At 38.0% G+C, this 8,943-nt stretch overlaps 1 protein-coding gene across 1 annotated transcript in view; it reads left to right on the forward strand.

Annotated features, from left to right (window-relative positions):
* Positions 1–7,763, forward strand: part of KRT39 (keratin 39) — a 62,509-nt gene extending 54,746 nt beyond the window's left edge. Inside the window, exon 8 of the mRNA XM_060203524.1 lies at positions 7,627–7,763. The gene's annotated coding sequence lies outside the window, so the exon portion shown is untranslated. The remainder of the gene's footprint in view (positions 1–7,626) is intronic.
* The last annotated feature ends 1,180 nt before the right edge of the window (positions 7,764–8,943 follow it).

Consider the following 8,943-nt stretch of genomic DNA (forward strand, 5'->3'; position numbering starts at 1 on the left):
AGCAGGGGGTTCTTGAAGCACTGTCCAAAAAGGATCCAGGGGGGACTGGATATATCAGATAAGTCCAGCTAAACTGTGGAGAGGATTGCTACCCTATAATTGTGCAACCTAGGAGCAAGATGTGATTCATAAACCACTCCAGACAAAAAGGACAGAAAGGTTGAGTACAGAAAGAGAATCTCAGAAAGTCTCACTGGCAATGTCAAAAGTTCTATCTCACACTTAAAATATGAAAAAAAATAAACCTAGCAAGTTAATGATGCATAGGGAATTGTTTTAATCCTAGTTGCAGATAGGTAGATAGATAGATGATAGATAGATAGATAGATAGATAGATAGATAGATAGATAGATAGATAACCCGAAAAGGGAAGTGACTTGCCCAAAATCCAAACTGCAAATATCAGGGCCCAAAGTACTATGTTGAGCTATGTTCAGGCTAAAGTGTGGAAACTGCACCCCTGTTCTCTGAATAAGGTGTCATTTTCTCAAGTTGTAGCAATGTGAAACATAGTTCCAAAGTACAGAGGAGCAGTGCTGGGAAAAAGAAGAAACAGAAATACACATATCCATTCAAACAATCATCAGAACATTGTATATGAGCTGGGGAGACAGCATAATAATTATGCAAAACACTCTCATGTCTGAGGCTCTGAAGCCCCATGTTCAATCCCCAGCACCACCATAAGCCAGAGATGATTAGGGAGAGAGGGAAGAGTGAAGGGAGAAAGAGGGAGGGAGGAAGGGAGGGAGGGAAAGAGAGAAGAAGAGAGAGAAAACCAGAGTAGTGCTCTGACATAATTCCAAGAATATAGTATTGGTTTCCCTGAAATACAATTATTCTCTGGGGTAAAATTATAAATTTACTTTTCCTATGTGATTACTTCAATCACAATAACAAACACATAAAAGGGGGGCAGAGCCAAGATGGCAACTTGGAGGCAGCTGCTGGCATGAGCTCCGAAACAACTGCTGGAAAGGGTAGGATATCTGGACGTCAGCGGGACAGTGAATAAGGAGTCCCAAGTGTGACACCAAGGATGTGACTATAGTTCAATTTGGGTTAGAAAACAGAAAAAAAAAAGTGGTCCAGGAGGTGGCGCAGTGGCTAAGGAAATGGACTCTCAAGCATGAGGTCCTGAGTTCAATCCCTAGCAGTTCATGTACCAGAGTGATATCTGGTTCTTTCTCTGTCTCCTATAATGTGTCATGAATCAATAAATAAAATTAAAAAAAAAAAAAGAAAACAGAGAAAAAAGAAAGGAATTTTTTTTATTATTTCTGAAGCACACCCTCTCCTCCACCCTATAACCAGGCTCCCTGCTGAGCTTTTTTCTTTACCAAGATTCCTGGCTCACCAGGGGTGTGATTCCAATCCTTTTCCTTTCTGATTCCCTTTGCTCTTTTTTTTTCTTTTCAAGATCAATTGGAGTGACAATATATCTGACCAATAAGAGCCTCACCCTGCCTGGGAAAGGCTACCTGGAGGGGGTATTGTTTGTTTGTTTTTTTGTTTTTTTAACAATTGGATGTCTTTGCTCAGGCTGCCTGAGCCAATCAGGAGCCGTCCAAGCTGCAGAATGACCATTAGGGTTTTTTCCTCTGGTCTCTTTTATTAATACTATTATATATACACATGTCCCATTCCCCGGCTCCTTCAGGTTAACCAAAATTAACTTTTAGTGTATTTTCCATTGATAGGTGACTGGATGTCCTATCCATTGTGAGAGGAACTTGTTTCACTCTACCTACCTCCCCTATCCACACTCTCCCTTCTCCCTCCTACTAGCTAATTAAAAAAAAAAAAAAAAACTCTTTCCTTTCACAGCTATTTTTTCTTACTTTTTTTTTCTCATTCTTGTCTTCTTTTCTTCCTCCTTCTGCTTTCTGAACTCACTGATACTCATTTGTGAATTCTTTTGGGGAAGAAATCTGACTCAGATTGGACTCACTTTGAGTGTCTCTACTACCCTTCCTCCTCTTGCTACCCCTAGAAATTACAGTAGACAGTAGATTTACATAATTGTCTATTCTTGATATCCCTTTTTCCCTGTCTCTCTTTTTCATTTGGATTTGGTTGGTATTTTTTCATGGACTGCAGGCATTGTTTAGCTAACTGGTATTGGTTAAACTGCTTCAATCCTTGCTTCAGTTACTATTGTAATTTCTGAGATTGGTAACTGCATTTGTCATAAAGGTATTTAGTATAGCATAGCTTGTACTCAAAACACAATAACTGAAGAAAAACAGAACATAAAAATAAAAAACACACCAATAAAAAAAATGGTTAAACCAAGAGCAAATAAAACTGCTACTGCAATGAATGAAGACAGGAGCCCAGAAGAAACTACAAATCAGTCAGAAGTAACCATAGATAAGAAAAGTATGCAAGCAATAGTAAACTTAATAATCACAGAAATGAGGACAACTATGGAGGAAAGAGCTAACAGAATTAGAGAAACAACAGATGAGACCCTCAAGGAAAATACTGACACTGAAAACAACAACAGAGACATATGGGATGATCTCAAAAGAAGTAACATTTGTATAATTAGCCTGCCAGAGGAAGAAAGAGAGGAAGAGGAAGTAAACATTCTAGAGGAAATTATAGAAGAAAACTTCCCAGACCTGAAAAACAGAAAGGACAATAGGATTCAAGAGTCCCAGAGAGTACCAAGCAGAATCAACCCAGACCTGAAGACAACAAGACACATCATAGTTACAGTGAAAAGAAGTAAGGGGGGAAAAAGGATCCTAAAGGCTGCAAGAGAAAAACAAAAAGTCACATATAGGGGAAAACCCATAAGACTATCAGACTTCTCCACTCAAACTCTAAAAGCCAGAAAATAATGGCAAAATATCTATCGAGCCCTGAATGAGAAACAGTTTCAACCAAGGATAATATATCCTACTAGACTTTCAGTCAAACTAGATGGAAGGATCAAAACCTTCTCAACAGTTAAAGGAGACAACCATCACGAAACCTCCCCTGAAAGAGGTTCAAGAAGACCTTTTATAAACAATAACATTACTATAATACTTGCAATATATCAGAGCAAATAAAAAATGGTTGAATAATGGCACTACAATACATTAAATCCATAATATCAATAAATGTCAATGGCTTAAACTCACCCATCAAAAGGCACAGTGTGGGAGGATGGATCGGAAAACATAACCCAACCATATGCTGCTTGCAAGAATCCCATATGTCACAACAAGATAAACACAGACTCAAAGTGAAAGGATGGAAAACTATCATACAGGCCAATGGACCACAAAAAAAGGTCAGGAACAGCCATTCTCATCTCTGACACAATAGATTTTAAATTAAATAAAGTAATAAAAATTAAGCAAGGCCATTACATAATGATTAGAAGATCAATCAAGCAAGAAGATTTAAAAATTATTAACATCTATGCACCCAATGAGGGACCATCTAAATACATCAAACACCTACTGAACGAACTACAAAAATATATCAATAGTAATACAATAATAGTGGGAGACTTTAACTACCCATTCTCACATTTAGACAGATCAGATCAACAAAGCAGAGAATCAATAAAGAAAGAAGAGAATTAAATGATGAGATGGACAGACTAGACTTCCTGGACATTTTCAGAGTTCTTCACCCCAAAAAAACGGAATACAGATTATTTTCAAATCAAGACAATACATACTAAAGGATAGACCACATATTAGGCCACAAAGACAGCACCAACAAATTTAAGAGCACTGAAATCATCCCAAGTATCTTCTCAGACCACAGTGGAGTAAAGCTAACATTTAACAACAAAGAGAAAATTACTAAAAGACACAGAATTTGGAAACTCAACAACATATTGCTTAAGAACCACTGGGTCAGAGAGACACTCAAGCAACAAATTCACATGTTCCTGGAAACAAATAAAAATGAAGAAACAAGCTATCAAAATATTTGGGACACAGATAAAGCAGTATTGAGATGGAAACTCATAGCCATACAACCACATATTAAACATCAAGACGAAGCTCAAATGAACGACCTTACTGCACACCTTAAAGACTTAGAGGAAGAGGAACAAAGGAACTCTAAAGCAACCAGAAGGACTGAAATCACTAAAATTAGAGCATAAATAAACAACATTGAAAATAAGAATACCATACAAAAGGTCAATGAAGCCAAATGTTGGTTCTTTGAAAAATTAAACAAGATTGACAAACCCCTAGCAAGACTCACTAAAACTAAAAGGGGAGAACACTCAGATTAATAGAATCATAAACGATAGGGGAGATATCACAACTGACACCACAGAAATCCAGAAAGCCATGTGAAAGTTTTATGAAGAGCTATATGCAACCAAGCCAGAAAATCTGGAATAAATGGAAGAATTCCTAGAAACATATGCCCTTCCAAAGTGAACCAAGAAGAACTACAAAACCTAAATAATCACAGACAAAGAAATTGAAACAGTTATTAAGAATCTCCCCAACAACAAAAGTCCTGGAACAGATGGCTTCACAAATGAATTCTACAAAACCTTCAGGATACAGTTAATACCCATACTTCGAAAGCTTTCCCATAAGATCAAAGAAACAGGAACACTCCCTTCCACCTTCTATGAAGCCAACATCATCCTGATACGAAAATCAGATAGGGACACAACGAAAAAGGAAAATGCAGACCAATATCTCTGATGAACATAGATGCCAAAATATTAAACAAGATCCTGGCCAACAGGATACAGCAGTATATGAAAAAGATTGTTCCTCATGACCAAGTGGGATTTATCCCAGAACTGCAAGTCTAGTTCAACATATGCAAGTCACTCAATGTCATTCACCACATCAATAAGCAAAGCAAAAAACCACATGATTATCTCAATAGATGCAGAGAAAACCTTTGAAAAAATCCAACATTGATTCATGCTCAAAACACTACAAAAAAATGGGAATAGATGGTTAATTCCTCAAGATAATGGAATCCACAAATAGAAAACTTACAGCCAACATCATACTCAATGGACAATATAGAAAGGAGTCAGACTTTAAAATCAGTGTACAAAAATCAGTGGCATTTCTTTATACAAATGCTAAATCTGAAGAAGAAGACATCCAGAAATCAGTCCCATTCACTGTTTCAGCAAAATCAATAAAATACCTAGGAATAAATCTGACCAAAGAAGTGAAAGACTTGTATACTGAAAACTATGAGTCACTATTCAAGGAAATAGAAACTGATACCAAGAAATGGAAAGATATCCCATGCTCATGGATTAGAAGAATGAATATCATCAAAATGAATATTCTCCCCAGAGCCATATACAAATTTAATGTGATACCCATCAAAGTTCCACCAAGCTTCTTTAAGAAAATAGAACAAAAACTACAATCATTTATCTGAAACCAGAAAACACCTAGAATTGCCAAAACCATCTTGAGGAAAAGAAACAGAAATGGAGGCATCACACTCCCAGATCTCAAACTATATTATAAGGCCATCATCATCATCAAAACAGCCTGGTACTGGAACAAAAATAGGCACACAGACCACTGGAACAGAATTGGAAGCCCAGAACTAAACCCCCACACCTATGGACATTTAATTTATGATAAGGGGTCCCAAAGTATTAAATGGAGGAAGGAGGCTCTCTTCAATAAATGGTGCTGGGAAAACTGGGTTGAAACAGGCAGAAGAATGAAACTGAACCACCTTATCTCACCAGAAACAAAAACCAACTCCAAATGGATCAAGGACCTGGATGTTAGACCAGAAACTATCAAGTACTTAGAGGAAAACATTGGTTTGGTGGAACACTTTCCCACCTAAACTTCAAGGACATCTTTGATGAAACAAACCCAATTGCAAGGAATACTAAAGCAGAAACAAACCAATGGGACTACATCAAGTTGAAAAGCTTCTGCACAGCCAAACTAACTATCACACAAAGAATGGGAGAAGATCTTCACATGCCATACATCAGACAAGAGACTAATCACCAAAATATACAAAGAGCTCAGCAAACTTAACACCAAAAAAGCAACTGACCCCATCCAAAAATGGGCAAATGATATGAACAAAACATTCACTTCAGAGGAGATCCAAAAGGCTAATAAACATAAAAATTTGCTCCAGGTTGCTGATTGTCAAAGAAATGAAAATAAAGACAACATTGAGATACCACCTCACTCCTGTGAGAATGGCATACATCAAAAAGGACAGCAGCAACAAATGCTGGAGAGGCTGTGGGGATAGAGGAACCCTTATGCACTGCTGGTGGGAATGTAAATTGGTCCAGCCCCTCTGGAGAGCAGTCTGGAGAACTCTCACAAGGCTAGACATAGACCTTCCATATGACGCAGTAATTCCTCTCCTGGGGATATACCCCAAGGATTCCATAATGCCCAACCAAAAAGATATCTGTACACCTATGTTCATAGCAGCACAATTCATAATAGCTAAAACCTGGAAGCAACCCAGGTGCCCAACAACAGATGAGTAGCTGAGAAAGCTGTGGTATATATACACAATGGAATACTATGCAGCTGTTAAGAACAATGAACCCACCTTCTCTGACCAATTTTGGATGGAGCTAGAAGGAATTATGTTAAGTGAGCTAAGTCAGAAAGATAAAGATGAGTATGGGACGATCCCACTCATCAACAGGAGTTGAGAAAGAAGAACAGAAAGGGAAACTAAAAGCAAGATTTGACTAAATCTGGAGTATGGCACCAAAGTAAAAACCCTGTGGTGAGGGAGGGACATTTGGCTTCATGGAATGGTGGGTGGGGATGGGGGGGGTAGCATAGGCCACAGCCTTTTGGTGGTGGGAATGGTGTTTATGTACACTCCTATTAATTTGTAGTCATATAAATCACTAATTAATATGAGAGGGGGAAAATTTATTGTATGTCTCGAACTTTTTAAAACACAGAGTGAATAATTTTAATACATAGGCTGAGTCTTTGATATGTGGACTCTCAAAATCCTAGACCAGGGAGAACAGAAGCAACTGGTGGCACAGCTATATACAAGATGTTGGGTATTATACAGCAAGTCCTAACAGAGGGACTTTTCAAAGTTAACCCAATTACCAAATAATGTAATGATAACAATATCTATCTATTGTCTTCTTGAACCCTTAGACAGAAGGGACCTCACATTTACACTATAGAGCCTATATTTCCCCCAGTCCTGGAACCTTAGGGTGGGGTGCACTTTTCTGCATGCTTTTCTCAATTCATATCAAATAATACTGTATCTGTCTATCACAACCTAATCAACTCAACAAGTGCCACCTCAGCATGCTTCACTTTAGACTGTGTCCAGAGACGTCATGAGTGGAATGACAACCCTTCAGCTTCTTTACTCAGGTGAGACCTTTCCTTTCATAGTATTCTCTAATTCCATTCCAGGTAGTTCACTTACTAACAAAGTCCCAAAACCTAGAGATAGACAAGGTCCCCTGAGATAGAGCATATGTTCATACGTATCCATAATCTAGGGCAAAATATATACCTGATAGCAGAAGAACACAATAGTCTTCAGTGAGTACCCCCCAACACTTCATCTGCACTATTCCAGCCTTCAGGTCCACAATTGTTGAGCAATTTGTTTGGCTTTTTATGTTAACTCTCTTTTCAGCCACCCGGTTCCAGAGGCCAGCATGATGCCGACCAGACTTCCCTGGACTGATGACCCCACCAATGTGTCCTGGAGCTCCTCTTCCCCAGAGACCCACCCTACTAGAGAAAGAGAGAAGCAGACTGGGAGTATGCACTGACCAGTCAGTGCCCATGTTCAGCAGGGAAGCAATTACAGAAACCAGACCTTCCACCTTCTGCAACCCACAATTGGGTCCATACTCCCAGAGGGATAAATAATAGGAAAGCTATCAGGGGAGGGGATGGGATATAGACATCTGATGGTGGGAATTGTGTGAAGTTGTACCCCTCCTATCCTATGTTTTTGTTAATGTCTCCCTTTTTAAATAAATAAATAAAATAAATATTAACCAAAAAACACATAAACATTATTCATTAGTTTTCTTCAGTGTTTGTAGAAACTTTTGACATGCGATGAGGAACAGATATGTATCCATAAAGTTTGAGAGATAGCTCAGCCTGTTATAGTACAGTAGTCACATGCCTGAGGTTCCAGAAGTAACAGATTTAAGCCCCAGCACCACCTTATTTCCAGGATTAAGTAGTACTCTGACCTCTCTCTCTCTCCCCCTCTCTCTCTCCTCATTCCCTCATAATAAAGAAGTCTTTTTTTTAAATAATGGATCCATATTTTGTTTCTTCTTTACTTTGCTATGACAGCATCTTTATGATAATGGGGTACTAAAGCCATTCTAACAATTCATTTTTTTCTCTCTGCTAGCACTAAGTAATTCACCCTCTTAGATAGTATCTATTTCTTAAAACGCAGAAAACATTTGTAAAAATACATATATTCTCCAGGTGAGGTTGGAGCATTGTTAGCAATGTCTTTTGAAAATTTCTCCAAGAATTGACAAGGCAAAAATAATATTATAATACTATAACTAGAAAAATAATCACTAGTCTTTCATTTACCAACATAGCTTGTGTATAATTTGAAAATAGTAAATCATGTCATAATTTCTCATTCATGGACCTAAAATTATCCTTGAAGTCTTGTTATTTTTTCTGTATTACAATTAGGATGACAAACTCATTACAGTTTACTCAAGGAATCTCTCAGTTCCAGGTACACCGGGATAGTCTGAAACCCCATCAATAAATAATTGTCCTTGTTTAAATCTATTGGGGCTACTATGACAAAATACCACAGATTGGACAGGTTATAAGCAACAGACATTATTTGTGATTCAAAAGACTGGAAAATTCAGTATCAAGGCACCAGCATTATCACTTTCTGCTGAAGAGACTAGGGATCTTTGTGGGGTCTCATGTGGGACTATGTAAAAGCTTGGTA

Source organism: Erinaceus europaeus, chromosome 12 (assembly GCF_950295315.1).
Source record: "Erinaceus europaeus chromosome 12, mEriEur2.1, whole genome shotgun sequence".
In the NCBI taxonomy this organism is placed as follows: domain Eukaryota; kingdom Metazoa; phylum Chordata; class Mammalia; order Eulipotyphla; family Erinaceidae; genus Erinaceus; species Erinaceus europaeus.